The 20,461-nt window shown below is 38.1% G+C and overlaps 1 long non-coding RNA gene across 1 annotated transcript in view; it reads right to left on the bottom strand.

Moving 5' to 3' along the window:
- LOC112825153 (uncharacterized) overlaps positions 1–20,461 on the bottom strand; it is a 322,912-nt gene that overhangs the window by 64,272 nt on the left and 238,179 nt on the right. The window lies entirely within an intron of this gene.

The following is a 20,461-nucleotide window of genomic DNA, read 5'->3' as shown; positions in this document are numbered from 1 at the left end:
AGGAAGGAAGGAAGGAGGGAAGGAAGGAAGGAAGGAGGGAAGGAAGGGAGGGAAGGAAGGAACCCAAGATTATTTCACAGGAATGATCTGTTGGGGAGACCCTCAATGTTATCAGTCATCCTTACACTACTTGGCCCTCTGGTCTTCTGCAATCACAGCAAATGATCTCTCTCCCTATCCTTTCCCTTTTTTTTATTTCCACAAGATTTAAAGTCCCAGGCAAGAACACACACTTACCCATGGCTGACTCACGTGCGCACAACTCAAAAACCATGGGGCAAGGGAAAGTTACTTAGTATTAGAAATTAGTCAAATGTATTATTTGGGGCACATAATATCATTGTTTTTACAAAATCCCAAGAGACTATATTAAAAATAATTAGATTTCAAGGGAGATATCCACAAAGCAACTGGGCACAGACATATATGCAAAAACTCAATGTCTCCCTTATACAAAAACAAAGAAAACTGCAATGCTGAAGACATCAATCACTTAAAAGGGAAAAACAAATAAAGATCCTTATGAAGAAAACTATAGAGGCGCCTGGGTGGTTCAGTCAGTTAAGCATCCAACTTTTGCTCTCGGCTCAGGTCATGATCTCAGGGTCCTGGAATTGAGCCCTGTGTAGGACTACACTCAGCAGGGAGTCAGCATGAGGGTTCTCTCTCTCTCTCTCTCTCTCTCTGCCCCTCCCCCCTGCTCATGGACACTCTCTCTTTCTCTCTCAAATAAATCTTTATTTTTTTATTTAAATTCAATTAGCTAACATATAGTACATCATTAGTTTCAGGTGTAGTGTTCAATAAATAAATCTTTTAAAAAGAAGAAAACTATAAACACTAATTTAGATGTGTGACAGAAGAATTGAATAAATAAAAACATTCATTATTTTTGGATGGAGAGATTGAGTATTTTAAAGTAACTCTTTGTTACTTTACCTATAATCCAGGATGAATATGGATTAAGATTTGTAACCATGCCTCTCCTTACTGAACAACAGGAATTTAGTGTGTGAATTAAATTTAGTTAATTTGATTGAGCTGATTTATCTTTTATGTGGAGAAGGAGTGGTGTGTGTGTGTGTTCTGGAAATGATTTGAAATTGGCCTATAGACATAGATAAATAGAGAATTTACAGTTACTTAGACTAACATACTTGATATTAAACATGAAATAATTAAACAGAAAAAAAATCTAAGTTCATGGCAGAGTCACAGCATCCACACTTCTACTCAAAGAAGTGTTCATATTTTAAATCTGAAATCTCTCTAAGGAAATCATGTTAACTTTTAGCTTATCTTCCAAACTGTCAACCATTCAATACAGTCACTTACTCATGGAAAGATCCCACTGTATCTTCCATCTTATCCAGAAACTGGAAAGTTAGATTATTCTTAGCTTTTTTGTGTCCCTTTGTCCTGCTATTAGGGGTCTGGGCAGATGGGAAGATAGGATCTAAGATTGTTAAATCTCATGTTAAAGAATCCCCCATCTAATTATCATGTTATACTCCAGACACAATGCCATTACTGATGGAGATTTGATGAGGGTTGGGAATTAAAGCAAAAATAAATAAAGTTGAGAACAATTAGGGAATTATCATCAAATTGCTGGCCAATACAGAGTATCCAGTTGATGTCTAGAACAAGACTTGTTTTTTACTCTTCTGATACTAACAGCTTCCCTCTCCCAACTCCTGTGACTGAAGAATATCAGGTCAAAAGTCCTGTGTAATCATATGAAACCCTTAATCCTTGCCTGGTATCAATGTTCCTGTTCTCAGGTGCTTTTGCTGTACCTCCAAATCCTCACACATCGTCCGCTTGGTCTAGAGCCACTGGGGGAGGCTAACTAACCTTGTTCCGCCCCAGTACGACCCAGTCCTCATGTGCTCTGAAGAAGAACATGTCAGTGTGCTCTCACTATTCATTTTTTATCTTGATGAAGTGGTGTGGCTATGTTTACAGAAAAAAATGAAAACAAAACAGAGAGACAAATAAAATGGGAGCGTTATTCACCTAAACATTTCTCCCTCAGATACAAATAGACTCAAGTGGATCCATTGGTTACTTAGGTCCTTCCCGGTAATCCCTCTTGACTGAAAAGATGATTCCTACATTAACTAAGAATGTTCAAGCTCCTTTTGTTTGGAGGAGAATATAATGTAAAAAGCTACCAGAGCCAAGACCCTTTCCAGTATTTCATGGTGGTCAAAGTAGTCCTTCATATAGAAAGGATGTCCCCCCACCCACCCACCCATTCAGAAAGATGAGGCTTTCATTCACTCATTCAACAAATAGTTACCAAACAAGTACTAGTGCCAAACACTGGGGACTCAGGGGTGATTAAAAAAAAAAGACAAAAATTCATGTCCATGGACTTTTACACTCCAGTGGGGAGAGACAGACAATAAACAAAATAAATAATAAGCCCTTCTCTGGCTCTACATCAGCCTATTTCAACCACATTGTTCCTTGAGGCCACAAAGATTATGGTGTCTACTGACTTTGGGCTGGTTGGGATCTTGTTTCTAGTCATTTTCTCTGCTACTTTTCCTTCTTACTGGTTATCTCTGCTCCAAGGGTTTTTCTTTGCTACTACATCCAATTCCAGAAATGTCTGCAATGTAATGAGTTTCTGCTAAAAACAGTACTACCCCCAGCAAGGCCCATTAAACACACAGAGATGCAGAGACTGGAAAAGAGCCACTGTTTATTACATTTCAAGAAGAAATAAGCTGGGGTTGTACATTATTTATGAACTGTTTATGATGTCATCCAACACTAACATAAACACAGACTGACAAAACCTAATAAACACTCTTCCCTCCACCACTTCACTGTTCAACTCTTCTAATTGAGAGTTCGGGTTTTCAGTTTTTCACTCTTTAACCTTTTATGATACTGATTGACCCAGTAATATGCTAATCAATCCTCTCGCCAGATCTCATTACATAGCCAGTTAAATACAATAAATCATACATTCAAGATGTAAAAAGATAACACCTATTTTTGAAACAACTTTGTTAGGAAGCAAAGTTATTAAACTTTATTGGGCTCTGCAAATAAATTTGGTTGGGGTGAAGGCTCTAAGCTCTGAACTCCAAAGCTAAATTTCTAATTTGGCTTTTTTTTTTGAAGTGCTGGAGTTCCTGTCTATTTTAACACGCCTGGTGTGAAGATAAGTCTTTGCAGATTTAGAGATAAGTGAACATTGCTTTGGAAGAATTTGCACTTTATCTTTTTGATAAGTGTCTTTTAAGAACAATAAAGAGATTTATTTCTGTCAGGTAGTAATGAAAATATTATGAAGGCCCTTACCACTTTGATATTTCATGAAAGGCATGGTGTATCTATGGCAGTTGAAGCCTGAAAAAAGAGGAACTGGACAGTGTCTACTGAGTTGAGCAACAGCTAGTAGGGCAAGGAGGGGAGCAGAAGGGAGATGACATATCCTCTGTTTAGCTTTTCCTAATAGACAACGTATTTAGAAAAATCAAAATAACCATATATGCAAGAGAATGTCTATCTAAAAGAATTCATTTTATGGCATTTTTTATAGTTCTAGTACAAAGGGCAACCGTTTTTCAGGTTATAATTCTGTACTAAGAACTCTGCTTTATTGAAAACATGAGCTTGTCATAAAATGTTAACTGTAAATTTATCCTGACTATAAAATTAAGCATGTTATTTATTTATGATAGAGAAGCTACCAATGACCAGTAAACTATTCAGGAGTTGGAAATGGGAGAGTAAATGTCATTCTAAAGAATGAATTTGGGGGCGCCTGGGTGGCTCAGTCGGTTAAGTGTCTGCCTTCGGCTCAGGTCATGATCTCAGGGTCCTGGGATCGAGTCCCACACCCGGCTCCCTGCTCAGCGGGGAGTCTGCTTCTCCCTCTCCCTCTGCCTCCCCCCTCTCCCGCTCTCTCGCTCATTCTGTCTCTCCCTCTCCCTCAAATAAATAAATAAAATCTTTTTATAAAAAAAGAATGAATTTGTTCAAAATTATCTCTCTCTTCTGGGACACGAATTTTCAAAACACAGTAAGAGTTGATGTAAGTCAGCGCTATCCACCCTGCTGCCCATGACTATGAGGTACAGGTCCACAACAGGATAGAAGAGGAACTGAGACAATGTGTTTCTAAACGTCTACAGTTATTTGGAAGTGTAATTTTATGTCTGTTTAATCTAATAAAAACTATGGACTTGTCCTATTTATTTTGTATATTTCATTTTTCTATTAATTTATTTTACAAAAGTATCTCTCTGAAGAGTACAGAAATGAAAAATAAAGAAAATGAAGAGAAAGGACACACCCTCACCAAAGCTAGAAAACAAACAGAAAAATACCAAAGAAACAAAAAGAGCAGCTGTGGGGAAATGGAGTTTTGGCTTTTTTTCCTTTAATCTGTAAAGGAAAGTTTTTGATAAAAATTCTGTCACAGAGGTTAAGACAACTTCTTGGAGGACTTTTTTTTTTTTAATTTCCTTCCTCCTCTCCAGTCCGATATCCTTTAGAGTATAGGTATCTCGCTCTAGCATTGATTCGATTGGGTCAAATATATTGCTTCCATTGGCTTCAATAAAGCAGTGGGGTTTTTTTTTCATTTTATTTCATTTGTTAATAATCTCAACAACTTTCCTTTAATTTTTTCACATAGGCACATATTTCTAATAGAAGTTTAGGACTTAACTACAGCCAATTTCATATCCTTGGTATTACAGTAGGTAATTGGTTGTTTATCTCTCTTTTTCACTCCTGCCACACATTTATCCATACTCAGTGAGTGTCAGTTGCAAAATGTGGCTGCTCTTTGTCAAGCTTTCTTTTCATAGGCTTTCGGTGGGTTAGCATTGGAACTAATGGAAAAATTGTTACAGCCAAAAGACGATACTCCTACCACCATCACATCAGCTTCCTGACAGAGGCAAACAGTTATACATGTTGTTCGCACCTCTTCTCCATCCTTGTGTATTGCCACAGCTGTCTGGATGTGGCAAGTATATTCAGGGAGCAAAGGAAAACAAGTGAGGAAGGCTAAATATTTCCCACCCTGTGAAATAATCAAGTTCTTTACCTAATGAGCAAATTCCTATTGTAGAAAGGACAAGTAGAAGTTAAAAGTCTAAAGGACAACTAAGAGAAACACCCTGAGACAGCAGATCCTAATATATGAAAACTCAGGGAAAAAAATCTACCCATAGTTTTTCCCCACTTTGTTTAAAAAATGCTCTAGATTGGCTTTACTCTTTTTTTCTGTTTTAAAACCTATTTTTGTTTTTTATTTTTTATGTATTTTTTCAAGTTGTTTTAATTCCAGTTAACAGTGTTATATTAGTTTCAGGTGTATAATATTGTGATCAACACTTCCATACAACACACCTGGTATTCATCACACCAAGTGTACTCCTTAATCCCCATCACCTGTTTCACCCATTCCCCCACACACACACCCACCTCCTCTCTGATAACCAACCATCAGTTTGTTCTCTATAGTTAAGAGTCAGTATCATGACTTGTCCCTCTCTCTTTTTCTCCTTTGCTTGTTTGTTTTGTTTCTTAAATGGTTAGCTTTACTCTTGAGCACAGGAAGAATTCCACAGGCTTTCAAAAGGCAATTCTTTAGTATTGGCAATAAAGAAGACTGAGCTGCTGATACAACAACATGGATGAATTTCAGAAATACTATGCAAGTTAAAGAAGCCAGACACAAAAGAGTATACACGGATTGAATTCATTTATATGAAGATCTACCAAAAAAACAAAACTGATCTCAGTAGTGAAACACATCACCATAATGAGTACGTCCTGAATGTGAGGGGTATAAGTAGGTGCTTAGTAGAATAATTAGAATAAAATAATTAGAATAGTAGAATAAGTAGAATTTTTTGGAGTCATGGTAATATTCAATATCTTGATAGGAGTTTGGATCATACCTGTGCATGCATTTGTCAAACCTCACCAAATGGTATGCTTGAGATGTATGCATTTCCCTGCGTATAAAATGCACCTTAAAAATAGGAACATAACAAGTATAAAACCCATTAATTATATGCATGGTGAAGTGTCTAGAATTAAGTGTACAAACATCTATAACTCCCTTTGAAATTTCATTTAAAATCTGAGATAGATTGCTGGGTAGATAGAGATAGGGACAGATGGATAGATAATGTGATTAAGCAAACATAGCAAAATATTAATTGTAGAATCAAGATGAGGACTATGGGTACTCACCATACAATCTTTTCAACCCTTCTGTATATTTGAAATTTTTTCATAATAAAAGGTTTGTTGGCAGAAAAGCAGTATTTTCCTCTCTGAGCCCAAATGTATCTCCCCAAAACTCTGTCAGGTCCTCTGAAATGGCCCCCATTAAGTACTACAAGACTTGTTAGATCATTTTCCAGTATCTTGAAATGAAAACTTCAGGTGGGATGAAAAAAAAAATACTGAGAAGAAGAAACCCCATGATTAAACAACCATTCATATACCTGGTACTGGCAATATCTCGTTTAATTCTTGAGAGAACTTCTTAAATTAGGTATTGTTTTGTAAGATCATGTTTTTAGTAACAATAGCCACTTAAGTTCTATGGTCACTTAAAAGAAAACAGAAATTAGTGTTTCATACAACACTATAGATTTTATTAATGCCTTGACGGCTTTGTGGGCAATAGGGACAAAAAAAATTAAAAAGCTCCCAAATAAACATTCTGAAGAATCATTTTAAAAAGAGAAAAACACCTTCCCCATCTTTCCATCATAATGCAATCCCTTCTCTTTGATAGGTAAGTCTTAAGAGGCCCTTTTCTGTCTGCTGGTGAGCCTCAGCAATGCACAACACTTAAGCCAACATCTTGGTGCTCAAGGAGCCTAGTCAAGCCAAGTATTGATCTTTAAGATACAGAATTGCAATTGCACGATGTCTTTCCTCTGTCCCTACCTTAGACCCTGGAGAACCGCAACTGGCTCCAAGCAAAGGAGCAAAAGGAATGGAAGGAGTGATGTTCTGTGAAAAAAACAATTTGGTTTGGGAGATAAAATGTCACATTCTTGGCTTAAGCTACTAAAACTAGGGTAAAGGATAGATTCTGAAGTTCATAGCTCTCCAAGTTGGATCTCTAGAAGTGTTCACCTCCTTCCACTTTAAGCTCATAAAGAGGTTTCACACAGAAATTTACAGAGAAATCAGTTTAGAGAGCTTATGGACTTGCCCAGAGCCACATAGCTAGCTTAGGGAACCAAAGCCCAAACACTGACTGGTTCTCCTCTGCACCAAGTCTGGAGCTACACAGCGTGAACTGGTTTACTAGAGCAGTTTCTAGATACGTTGCTGAAAACTGAGCACTGAGAACAAGAGCGGCCTTCCCCGGAAGAAAAACAACAACAACAACAACACGGGAACGTGAAGCCCTCCCTGGAGATCGCAGGACCAGATGGAGCGTCCGGAGAGCCAGGCGCACAATGAGAGAGAAAACATCAGAAAAGGCCTAAAAAGGAAAAGAGGAAGGCATCAAAAATCAACATCACCCATTTTCCAGTTACACATTATTCTAACTGGTTATTTCCACAGCAGAAATTGGGTTACTATATACTGCAGTTTGTCCTGGGTGGTCCTGGTGTGTTCCTCTTGTCCTGTGGATTATAAATTTCAGGGACACCTTTAGAAAGCAGAGATTTATACTGAGAAATGATTCATTAGAAAAAAAAATGTGTCTTATGAGAAGGGGCCTTTTTTTAAGCTGAACGTGATTGTAATTAAATTGTAGCCAAAACTATTTTGTGTAGCTACCTTCTTAATAACCCCACTGTTGACTCATTGGCTTATTACCTTTTAGAGAAGCAATCCAATTCGGATGACATTTTATGGAGAAGCTTTGAGTTCACAGAAATTTTGCTCTTCTTCTTTCAAAAAGCGGACTCTCTGGTCTAGGCATATTGCCCAGATTCCCAGGTAATTTTTCCCCATCTATCATACTTACATTATTATATAAATGTCTATTTCATGTTCAATATGAATTTTCATTTATACTTTCAAATATGATATGAAATTTGTTTAAGGAATGGGAAACCATTATCTCTGGTTCTTAAATTTTAGTCCCCAATTTACTTTGTACTTACGTCTTGTTTTATATATGTGGTGAAACACAGAGTCACGATGTTTTAAAGATGAAATAGACTGAAGGAAATCTCATTTAACTCCCTGCAAAAGCTAGATAACGTTTCTAAGTTTGTTGAACTATTACGTAGTGACAGTTTATTACAAGCCATTTATGCTTCGTCCAACTGCTACAAAGATGTGTGTTATCTGCATCATGCAAAAGGATTCCTCTGGCAGAGTTCAAAATAAATTCGGATTGTGTATGCCATGTCACTGATAAGACTGATAGATGGAGGAAGGAAATGTGGGTGTCTCTCCACCTAAGGAATCTTAGTAGGAACTGGAGCCTCTCTCCTGTGTACATCACAGCATCAACTAACTATATAACCTTGGACACAACTGAGGTCTCTAGACCTCAGTTCCCTTATTTGTAGAATTAAGAGGTTGGGTTGAAGACCCCCTTCCCAGCTGTGAAACAATATAATATTTGGATCACAATTTGAAAAAAAAATCATTCACATATCTTAAGCCTTTTGAATCTTAAACAACAAAAAATGTAAATATAACTTTAGGACATACTGAATGCTCACTGTGATCAAACACTACGTAAGTACTTTCCTTATGTTGCAGCATTTGATATTTAAACTAATCCTGTGAAGAAGCTGAGGAGGAAAGACATACCTAAGGATAAGATGCTGAAGAACAAAATAGAATGAAGAGATTTAGAAAATCATCCAAGACCATATAATTACTAAGTGGCAGCACCAAGGGTCAAGGCCAGGCCTCTCAATTTTACACCACATATTACTAATCAAAATGATATCCTGCCTCCCCTCTCCTCCATTCCCCAGTTGGGACTCCAAAGAACAGCTATCTGTTGCTTTGACACTAAATAACTAAATTAACGTTGACAAGACTTTTCTACCTGGGCCCCAGTTTCCTAATTTTTAAGTGACAGACTCAACAAGATGTCTTCCAAGATCTAACCATTTTTTTATTCCATGGCAATCATTTGACTGCCTACCATGTCTAACCTCAAGTCCCTCTCTGATTCCCGTAAAAACATGACTTAAGAATTGTTACATAAATCACAGCACATGGGTGGCTTCCTCAGTTAAATGTCCAACTCTTGATTTCAGCTCAGGTCATAATCTCAGGGTCATGGGATCGAGCCCCATGTAGGGCTCCGCACTGAGCTCGTCCCTCTCCCTCTCCCCACTTGCTCTCACTCTCTCAAATAAATAAATAAAATCTTAAAAAAAAGAAGTTGTATGAATCACTTCCTTATTACAATGACCCAAGCAAATAAGTAATAGTAGTTCAAAACTGGTTATCTATAGGCAAAATGGAGAAGAGTGAAGAAATTTGAAAGAGATTCAGGAAAAACAAAGTCTACAGAATTCAGTTACAGATTGGCAATAGAGCCTGAGAGAAATGGGAGGAGGACCCTTGGGTTTCTTGCTTTTATAAAAGGCTGATATCGTGTGATTCACAGTTGGCCAAGAGTATCTGGTAAAGAAACAAGAGTATTTAGTATAGACCTAATTTTCAATTTCATAGTTAAAAATTTGCATCTAATACAAGATTTGCTACTGGTCCTTCACAGTGAACGAACAGCAGTTCTCGTGGAAAAATATACTTGCATAAAAATCTGCAGAAATAAAGCAGTAAGGGGACCTATGAAATAAGAAAGAAAAGGTGTCTTAGTCCTTTCTCCTCTATCTATAGACATGATTATATAAATAGATATAGATCACATATACATGTCAGAGATCCATGATCAGAACCCTATGCACATAGTTCCTGCTCTCAATCTAGAATCTCTCTACACCTCAGCCATCCTCATGTGCTGAGTATGTTCTTTGAATCTGGGACAGACTCACTCCCAGGCTGTCATGAAAGAAACGGGATTAAAATTTCACTAATGATGGGCACTTATTGGTGCTTGCCTTTTCTTCCACACAGCTCAGCCTACATGTTTCAGATGTCAGTTCATAATCTCAAATCTGTTTTCATGGGATGATGTTCTGTTGAGGAATGTGCAAGAGGAATACGATGGTTGGCCCTCTATGACACTCAAAAAATAGGAAAATCTCATAATAATGATAATCCTGCCAAAATCCCTAAGTATCTATTTCAGAATTTCTCCATAAAATTCTCCATGAACATTTTTCTTCAATTCCATTCTCTTACTACATCCTTTATTTGGGCCAGGCATAATGTAATAATTAATATTCAAACTTTGCAGCTGCTTGGGAAGGAAGGAGGATTTCACTCTGTAATTCAACAGCTGTAATAATTGCTGCTACAGCAGTTCACTATTCCTGATTTTCAGCAAAATAAAGATTCAATACATAGATCATCGTCTCTTAGTTTTCAAATGTCACTTTTGATGGTGTCTGGAGAATATTTTTGAATTATACTTTTTAGAAGTTGTTAACAGGCAGAACCCAGTGGCTTATGATTCTCTTTTCTATAACTGCCAAGGGAGCATTAATACCAGCAGTGGGAAACAACACATAATGTTAACACACACAGTGTCATCGATACAGACATTATTTTCCAAACGTATGTAAATTTATACCATCATCTTGTTTTTTTTGCAATATTCATGTATACCTTTATTATTAATTTTTCTTTAACATAATACATTTATTCAATACATTTATTTATAAAGAAAACTGTATGTGAAAACATTAGTTTTTTTTCAAATATGTACTAAAATAAATTTATACCTACTTGTGTTAGACTGCTTTTAAAGATGGCCCTCATTGATCCCCACCTCCTGACATTCAAGCCCTTGTATAATCCCCTCCTTTTGAGTATGGATTGGACCTAGTGACTTGCTCCTATGAACAGAATACAGCCAAAGTGATGTGATGTCACTTCCATGACACCCAGGCTGAACCCTGACCAGCACAATTAAACCTGAACCTTTAGGAGTGGGACCCAGGGATCAGTACTTCTTTTTAAGGTCCCTCAGTAATTCTACTTGCAGCCAAAGTTGAGAAACACTACCTGAAATTTAGGACTGTGCCAAGGAATGGCCTCTGAGCCTTCTCTTTTCTCTATCAACCATTATTCTTTTGGTGTTCTCATCAGAGAGTTTGACTGCTTTAAGAACCACATAGGTGCCTAAGACTCATATTCTATATATCTATATCTCCAGCATAGATTTCTCCCTTGAAATCCAGACTCCTATACCCAACTACCAACTCAAATGAATACCATTCCAAATAAGCATTTTAAAACTGTGCTCTTGACCTCACCTCCAAATTTGTTCCTCCATTTTCTTCCCCTCAATAATTAACAATCCCACCCTTCAAATACTCGGTGGGGGGGGGGGAATGTGTACCTCATATATAATCAGCAAATCCTGTAGGTTCTATTTTTTTTTTTAAGAGGGATAGAGGGAGTAAGGGGGAGAGGGGCTGAGAGAGAATCTTAAGCAGGCTCTAGGCCCAGCACAGAGCTCAACACTGAGCTTGATCTCACAACCTTGAGATCATGACCTGAGCTGAAATCAACAGTCAAAGGCTTAACTGACTGAGCCACCCAGGTGCCACAATGTAGGTTCCATTTTTAAAATATATCCATAATTCAACCTTCTCCTGTCACCTCCACTACTATCACCCAAGCCCAAACCAGTTATATATCTCTTGATATACAGCAAAAGCCTTTTACCTTCTACCAAGCTATCAGCAGCTTTTACCTGCCTCCATTGCTTCCTTTCTTTCTCCTTACACTCTATGATCCACACTGCTACCACAGCAATCCTTTTAAAATATGTTAAATCATTGTACTTATGAGATCAATGGTTTCCACTCACTAAGAGTAAGTCAAAACCATTACAGTGAGGAATAAGAACCTATAAGATCTACTTTTCCCAACTGTGACCTCCGTGACCTTATCTTCTATTACATAACTCCAGCCACACTGGCCAACTTGACATTTACCACACACTCCAGGTTTACTGCCACCTCATCGCCTTTGCATTCTACGGTCATACTGCATGAAACGCTTATCATTCAGAAATCTTTGTGGGCATTCCCTTATTGTCTTCTAATCTCTGCTCAAGTGTCACCTTCTTGGTGAAGACTTCACAGACCCTATTTAAAGCTGCAAACCCCCCATTTGATCCTTTCTCACTTACTTTTTCTTAATAGTTCTTATCACTATTTAAACATGCATACACACATACAAACACACACAGCTGTGTGTGTGTCTATGTATACACACTGTTGGAGAGAAATAATTTTCTCTACCCTTGAAGGTTCTTCTGCCTGGTCTAAAAATTAAACTGACACAAGACAGACTAACTGGAGAAAATCACATTTAATTACTTATATATGGGGAAGCCACATAAACACGAGAGATTCCAAAGACAGGCAAAATGAGGTGTGTATGTTATTCTAGACTAAGGGGTAGGGGGTGGGGGCCTGGGACTTCAAAGAGAAGAAAGGAAATTCACAGGAAGAGGAAAGAGAAACATTTGGGAAACAAATGTTCACTGGGCCATCCAGAAACAATGGGACATAGGACTTTGATCAAACGAGGCTCCCTCCTCTTTATCACACCTAGTTCATATTATACTGTCATTATCTGTGGTGACAGCTCCTGCCTTGGAGCAGTTCCTCTGTCTAAAGACTTTTAGGTGGTTAGGTGGGGAGGCAAAAAAAAAAAAAAAAAAAAAAAAAAATCATGAGTCTTCTGTTTCTTAAAAATAATCAGCCTAGAATAAGCCACAAGCCAAAGAGGCACATTTTGGGGTAACAGATTTTGCTCCCTTACAACACACATATAGACATACCCATCAATATTGTCTGCCTCTGTCCACAAGAATGTAGAATCCTTAAGATAAGAGATTACTGTCTGCTTTGTTTGCTGTCCGTTTTGTTCACCAGAACAGTGCTTGACATACAGTAAGCACTTTATTAGTATTTGCTGTATTTTTAGTGATAAATCTTGTTTGCTGCAGGAAAAACAAATGTGATAAACATAATTTTGCCATTCCCCTAAAGAATGGCAATTACACAAACCGGGGGGGGGGTGGTATTTTAGAATTTACAGATAGATTTTATTACGTTCTATTCAGAATCATTCATGAGTTTTTATTAAGTCTTTCATTTGAGACTGTGGCCATAGATTTTGGGACAACTTCTCATTCTCATAGATGTACTATATTATATTCTTCTGCCACAGTTTACATTGCTAGGGTCATCCATGAAGTCAGGCATTAAAATAAATCTATATAAATGTTTAATTACAACCAACGTCCCATTCCTGTCTAGTGAAGTACATGTTTTTATACAGTAAAGAAAAACGATAACAGCCACATACTTTAATATTAATCACCATTGATTCTTTTGGGTCCCTTACTTGTCAGTAACATCATTTTTCAACCTGATATGGTTGTACTCCAAGTAACTAAGCCATCACCTAAAAACCCACTGCTATTTTTCAAGGTTATAATCTTTAAAAATTAACTAATTAAACTTCTACCAAGCTATTAGCTAAGTCAAGGGGATTGGTTTCTTATTCATTTAAATGGTATTTCTCATTCTGTAGATTAATGTTTAATAAGAACATAAGCCCTTTCTCATCTGAAAGACAAATTTTGTGATAGAATGTTGTCAAAAATCTATTTTAACATATAGTTAAGTGGTGGTTTGTACTGATAGGTTAGAAAAAAATTTTCTCAAGATAAATTATTCTGAATAAAAGAGGTTGATGGAATGCCTGTATCTTTGCAAACAAAGAGAACTCATTTATAATATGATAATGGTTACAATTTAGGTAATGCTAAACATATATCAAGAACTTCATACATATTTACTCATATATCCCACACAATATTCTATGACATGAGTCTTATTATCCCATCTTATAACAACAACAACAAAACAAAAAACAAGACTTGCCAAGATCACACAGCCCATATGATATCAAGATTCCAACGAGTTTTCTTTCCAAACTGCTTATCCTTAGGCACTATGTTAATTTCATTGTCAAAATACAAATAATTCAAAAACAGCTAAGGACAGACTTGCTTACTCAAAGTAAAATGTATGATTATGCTGTTATTAGAATGATTTAGGCCAAAAAATTCCCCACTAATTTAAAGATTTTGAGTCTCTGCATAATTGAAGATGCCACAATCCAAGCAAAATCAGCCTTGAATTTGGGCACTATTTCAAATCAACTACTTTGGTGTCTTGCAAAAGGCATTTGTAGTGACATCTCCATTTGTAGTGACAATGTCTTTGCCATGAGGCTTTCAGATCCTGGATATGATTTTTGACAGAATTCGATCTGAATCTCCCATTGACTCAACTTCCTAGTAGTATCTTCCTTGGTACTTCTCTCACCTTTTCCTTTCTCATTTTAACGTTTATGAAGCCAGAGTCAGTTGCAGTAGCAACAAAGAATTGGAGTTTTGAAAGCACATTTGAAGTGGGACTAATTTTTCCCATCATGTGGTTATCAGTTGAGAGTAACAGACTGACAGAATGAAGCAGGTGGGCATTTTGTTTGGCACTACCAATCTCACCTGCATGTGGGTCCATAAATTTAAGGCCCCATTCTTACTAACAACACAGGTTTGTGAGGGTAAGAATTTATACCAGAAAAACAAAACACAGAAAAAAAAAAACAATTCCTTCTAAAAGATTTCTATCAACCACAGAGATTGGTGTATGGTTGTCACTGAGCTCTGGGAGGCTTTATCACAAAGAATGCTGAGGTCTTAAAGGAGGAAGCCAGGTTCAAAACAGAAAGAACTGTGACCTGGCCAAAGGGTTGGACCCCAAGGCAGTAGCCAGGAACCCAGTATTCTGATAGCGTTCAAAGAAGCATAGTGTCTCCAATCAAATGCATTGGTACAAGGTGAAGCATCCCAAGAAGGTTTAGCTGTCCTTGTCTCACGGTTTTTATAGAAGGAAGTTCTTCCTTATCATAGAAAGTATTACAACCTAACAACAACAATAACAACATGAAGTATTTCCCATGTGCCAGATACTTGACTACATGAATTATCTCATTAAAGGCTCACAACAGAGCTCTGAGCTAAGTATGGATAATATCTCATTTTACAGATAAAGAAGCCAAAAGAGCTTGTCTAAATTTATAGAACAAGGAAGTAATAGAGGCAGACTTTCAAATGAGGCTATATGACTCCAGAGCCGAACAATATACTCCATGATAGTATACTATCCTTTTTCATTACCATCACCAGATTCACAGCATCTGGCAACAAGCCTAATAAGGATTCAAGAAAGATCAACTGAACACAAATGACAGAGACAATATCCGGACCATAATAACAGGTAAAGCGTCAAACCTTCGTTCCTTTAAATAACTTAATTCCACTACTGAGCAAGAAGAAAAAAGGCTAAATGTATACTAACATAATATACCCAGAGACCACCTCAAGACCAGGGGTTGGCAAACTTTCCATAAAAGGCCTGAGAGTAAGTGCTTTAGGCTTTGCAGGCAATAGAGATCTCTGTAGCACTCAATTCTGACATTGTAAGGAGAAGCCAGCAATAAACAATACATAAATTAATAAAATTTTATTTATGGACACTAAAATTTGAATTTCATATAACTTCCACAGGTCATGAAATATTATCCTACTTTTGATTTTTTTCAACTATTGAGTAATGTAAAATTCAACCTCAGCTTGTGGGCCATATATACATAAGCCAGGCAGCAGTCTGGAGTTAGCACATGGGCTATAGTTGGCTGGCCCCTACTTTAAATCACTTTTGCAGTCTCCTTATACATGGTAAGATTTTGAAAAACAACAGAGATGTAAATCTGAATACAATGAGTCACCCAAACATGCGGTGTTGTTTTGGGGGTTTTTGGTAAGAAATGACATACAGAAAGTAGAGACATTTAAACCTCAGAGTTGTGAAAGATGAACGAGGCAAGGAGCAAAGAGGTGGTAAAAATGAGAGGAAGAATTCTGGCGTCCACTTAACCAGCAGGAATTATGTCATTTATAAGATAATGAGAGAGACAAGAGAACACTTATTTTAAGCATCAGACACATTCAGAAACAGGTCAGAAAGATAACATCGGTCACCTAAGGCCTAACTAGACTCCTTCAGCCAAGATGGCAATTAAATGATCCTTTTTAAATGAGCTAATTCAAATTCTTCATGCTTGGCCGTTAAAATGTACCTCAATAGTTAAAATGTATATAAGAAGAAAGACGACAGATCTGGGTGTTCTATTTTCCATCTACATCAGAAGACTGAAGAGGCCTCCATTTCTGTCAAGCCAGATTTTTCTCCCTTTCTTTTCAAAAGAATTTCTGCACCCAGCCCAGAAGGCTGACAAGAGCAGGGGAAACCGCCCCTGCCCTCCCCACCCCCCAGGTAGGACCGAGGCACAACCTATTAACCTATCCACCACCTCATCCCCCACTCCCCATCCACCTGCCAGATCCTTCTCCCTGTCCTCACAAAAGCTAACCGAGCCCCTCCCTCTCTCTAGCTTTCCTCTCTGTTAATGACCTTGTTGCTGTTTCACAGAGAAACTGGAGCTGTCAGGAGGCAGAGCCTTCAACTTCCTGCCCTCTCAAGGACAAACCTCAGGATCTAGTGCTTGCTCCTCCTTTCAAGTCTCAGAAGCTGAAATATTCCTTTGTCTTGTTTCAGGCTAGTCCCTCCCCTGAGATCTCCACCCACCCACCCCTCCCATCTGGAACAAGGACTTTGTTCCATCTCTCCTACCCCGTCTTCTACATTTGCAAATGTCCCCTCTTTCCCTGCTCCTTCTGCACAGTCTGTAAACACACCCGGCTCTCTCTCTGGTTGTAAACAAATTCATGAACCTGGATCCTCACCACCGGTGTTGGCCTCCAGCTTCCCTGTTACCTCACGTAGCCTTCATGCCCAGTCCCTCAGAACGTTCAACCTTCTGTCCACATCCTCACCTCCCATTCACTCACCAGGTCCCCCACGGTCCCGGCCCACCATGGCCCAGAAACATCTAGGGCAAATATTTCCAAGAACCTTTCCTCCCCTGCATTAAAGGTATAATTTCATTGTTATGTTCATGGAAAACTATAAACATAATCCCCTATATTTTTAATTCTTAGGTTTAGTTTTACTATTTTTAAATTCTCATTAAATAATTTCAAACTGAAAATTATGTTTTCACGGGATCCTCATAAAACCTCTAGTAAAATGTTATCCAATGAGAATGCAGTAAGTCCATTTCCACGTGTTTAAGATAAGTTGGGGTCTAAGTTAACCCAAATTTGGTTCACACTAGTTTTACCACAAGAGACACTCAATCACTCATAACAGCAGTGCTTCAAACACAACGCAAACAAAACACATTGGTTTATTTTCTCGTTTTTTAAAATTCTTCATTTTTCTGGGTTTTTTTTCAGTAATAATTATAATTCATAATGCAGGAATTAAAAGCCTTTCCATACTCTTACCTCCCCAAAACAGCTCTTATTTTAATTGCCACAAAGCTGCCTAGACCTTCATCCATAAAGAACATATGTATATGTATGCATGCATAACCTGGTTAAAAATTCTAATTCTTTTCGGGTCTCATTTTATCTAACATCTTCTTAACATCTGACACAATTGATTCTTCTCTTTTCTTGCCACATTCCTCTTATTCAATGGAATTAATCTTAAACTACTAAACTTCTTTCCTTTAGCCCCATATTTCAAACACTGACCAAAATCTGCCAAAGCTACCTCCTGACTATTCCTCTTATGTACCATATCCCAAGAAATTAGTTTAGGCAGTCACGTTATCTCAGCCGGACAGCTTCATTGAACTTCTCACTGGTTTCCCTGCTTCTGTTCTTGTCCCTAATATATAGTTCCCACTGCCACAAACACAATATTTTTTCCAATGAAATATGATCATGTCACTTCTCCAGTTGAAGTGCTCCTATGACCTCCTCATACCTACAGGATGAAGTTCATACTTCCCAACACAAAATATCAGATCACATGTGATCCGGCCCCCATCTAACTTGTCAACGTTAGCTTTCACCAAGCCAACCTCTCATTAATCATGATCTAGCAAAATGAAACTGGAGTCCTTTGAACTTGCTCCTTCTACCTGGACTGCCACGATCATATCCTCCCCTAACTCTACAGCCCGTGCAAGACAACTTACCATTCTTTTCTTTTTATTATTATGTTATATTAGTCACCATACATTACATCATTCGTTTTTGGTGTAGTGTTCCATGATTCATTGTTTGCGTATAACACCAGTGCTCCATTCAGTACGTGCCCTCTTTAATACCCATCACCGGGCTAACCCATCCCCCCACCCGCCTCCCCTCTAGAACCCTCAGTTTGTTTCTCAGAGTCCATAGTCTCTAATGATTCGTCTCCTCCCCCAACTTCCCCCCTTTCATTTTTCCCTTCCTCCTATCTTCTTTTTTTTTTTTTTTAACATAAAACGTATTATTTGTTTCAGAGGTACAAGTCTGTGAGTCATCAGTCTTACACAATTCACAGCGCTCACCATAGCACATACCCTCCCCAATGTCCATCACCAGCCACCCCATCCCTCCCACCCCCCACCACTCCAACAACCCTCAGATTGTTTCCTGAGATTAAGAGTGTCATATGGTTTGTCGCCCTCTCTGGTTTCATCTTCTTTTATTTATTCTTCATTCCCCTATGATCTGTCTTGTTTCTCAAATTCTTTATATCAGTGAGATCATATGACACTTGTGTTCCTCCGACTGACTTATTTCACTTAGCATAATACCCTCTCATTCCATCCATGTCATTGCAAATGGTGAGATGTTGTGTTGTTTTTTTTTTTTTGATGGCTACATAATAATCCACTGTATTTATATACAACCCCTTCTTTATCCATTCATCTGTTGATGGACATCTTGGTCTTTCCATAGTTTGGCTATTGTGGACATTGCCGCTATAAACATTGGGGTGCACATACCCCTTCGCATCACTACATTTGTGTCTTTGGGATAAATATCCAGTAGTGCAGTTGCTGGGTCATAGGGTAGCTCTGTTTTCAACTTTTTGAGGAAACTCCATACTGTTTTCCAGAGTGGCTGCACCAGACTTGCATTCCACCAACAATATAGGAGGGTTCCCCTTTCTCTGCATCTTCGCCAACATCTGTCGTTTCCTGACTTGCTAATTTTAGCCATTCTGACGGGTGTGAGGTGGTATCTCATTGAGGTTTTGATTTCGATTTCCCTGATGCCGAGCGATGTTGAGCACTTTCTCATGTGTCTGATGGCCATTTGAATGTCTTCTTTGCAAAAATATCTGTTCATGTCTTCTGCCCATTTCTTGATTGGATTATATGTTCTTAGGGTGTTGAGTTTGATAAGTTCTTTATAGATTTGGGATACTAGCCCTTTATCTGATATGTCATGTGCAATTATCATCTCCCATTCTGTCAGTTGTCTTTTGGTTTTGTTGACTGTTTCCTTTGCTGGGCAAAAGCTCTTTATCTTGAAGAAGTCCCAATAGTTCATTTTTGCCCTTGCTTCCCTTGCCTTTGGCGATGTTTCTAGGAAGAAGTTGCTGCGGCTGAGGTCGAAGAGGTTACTGCCTGTGTTCTCCTTTAGGATTTTGATGGATTCTTGTCTCACATTTTGGTCTTTCATCCATTTGGAGTCTATTTTTGTGTGTGGTGTAAGGAAATGGTCCAGTTTCATTCTTCTGCATGTGGCCGTCCAATTTTCCCAACACCATTTGTTGAAGGGACTGTCTTTTTTCCATCGGACATTCTTTCCTGCTTTGTCAAAGATTAGTTGACCAGAGAGCTGAGGGTCCATTTCTGGGCTCTCTAGTCTGTTCCATTGATCGATGTGTCTGTTTTTCTGCCAGTACCATACTGTCTTGATGATGACAGCTTTGTAATAGAGCTGGAAGTCCGGAATTGTGATGTCACCAGCTTTGCTTTTCGTTTCAACATTTCTCTGGCTATTCGGGGTCTTTCCTGGTTCCAAACAAATTTTAGGATTATTTGTTCCATTGCTTTGAAAAAAGTGTATGGTGTTTGATAGGGATTGCATTAAATGTGTAGATTGCTCTAGGTAGCATAGACATCTTCACAATATTTGTTCTTCCAATCCATGAGCATGGAACGTTTTTCCATTTCTTTGTGTCTTCCTCAATTTCTTTCATGAGTATTCTATAGATTTCTGAGTACAAATTCTTTGCCTCTTTGGTTAGATTTATTCCTAGGTATCTTATGGTTTTGGGTGCAATTGTAAATTGGATCGACTCCTTCATTTCTTTTTCTTCTGTCTTGTTGTTGGTGTAAAGAAATGCCACTGATTTCTGTGCATTGATTTTATATCCTGCCACTTTACTGAATTCCT

This window comes from Callorhinus ursinus, unplaced genomic scaffold (genome assembly GCF_003265705.2).
Source record: "Callorhinus ursinus isolate GAN/ISIS: 27379988/994484 unplaced genomic scaffold, GSC_fseal_2.0 scaffold12, whole genome shotgun sequence".
NCBI classification, from domain to species: domain Eukaryota; kingdom Metazoa; phylum Chordata; class Mammalia; order Carnivora; family Otariidae; genus Callorhinus; species Callorhinus ursinus.
Note: the sequence above shows the minus strand (reverse complement) of the source record. Positions and strands in the feature narration are given on the sequence as shown.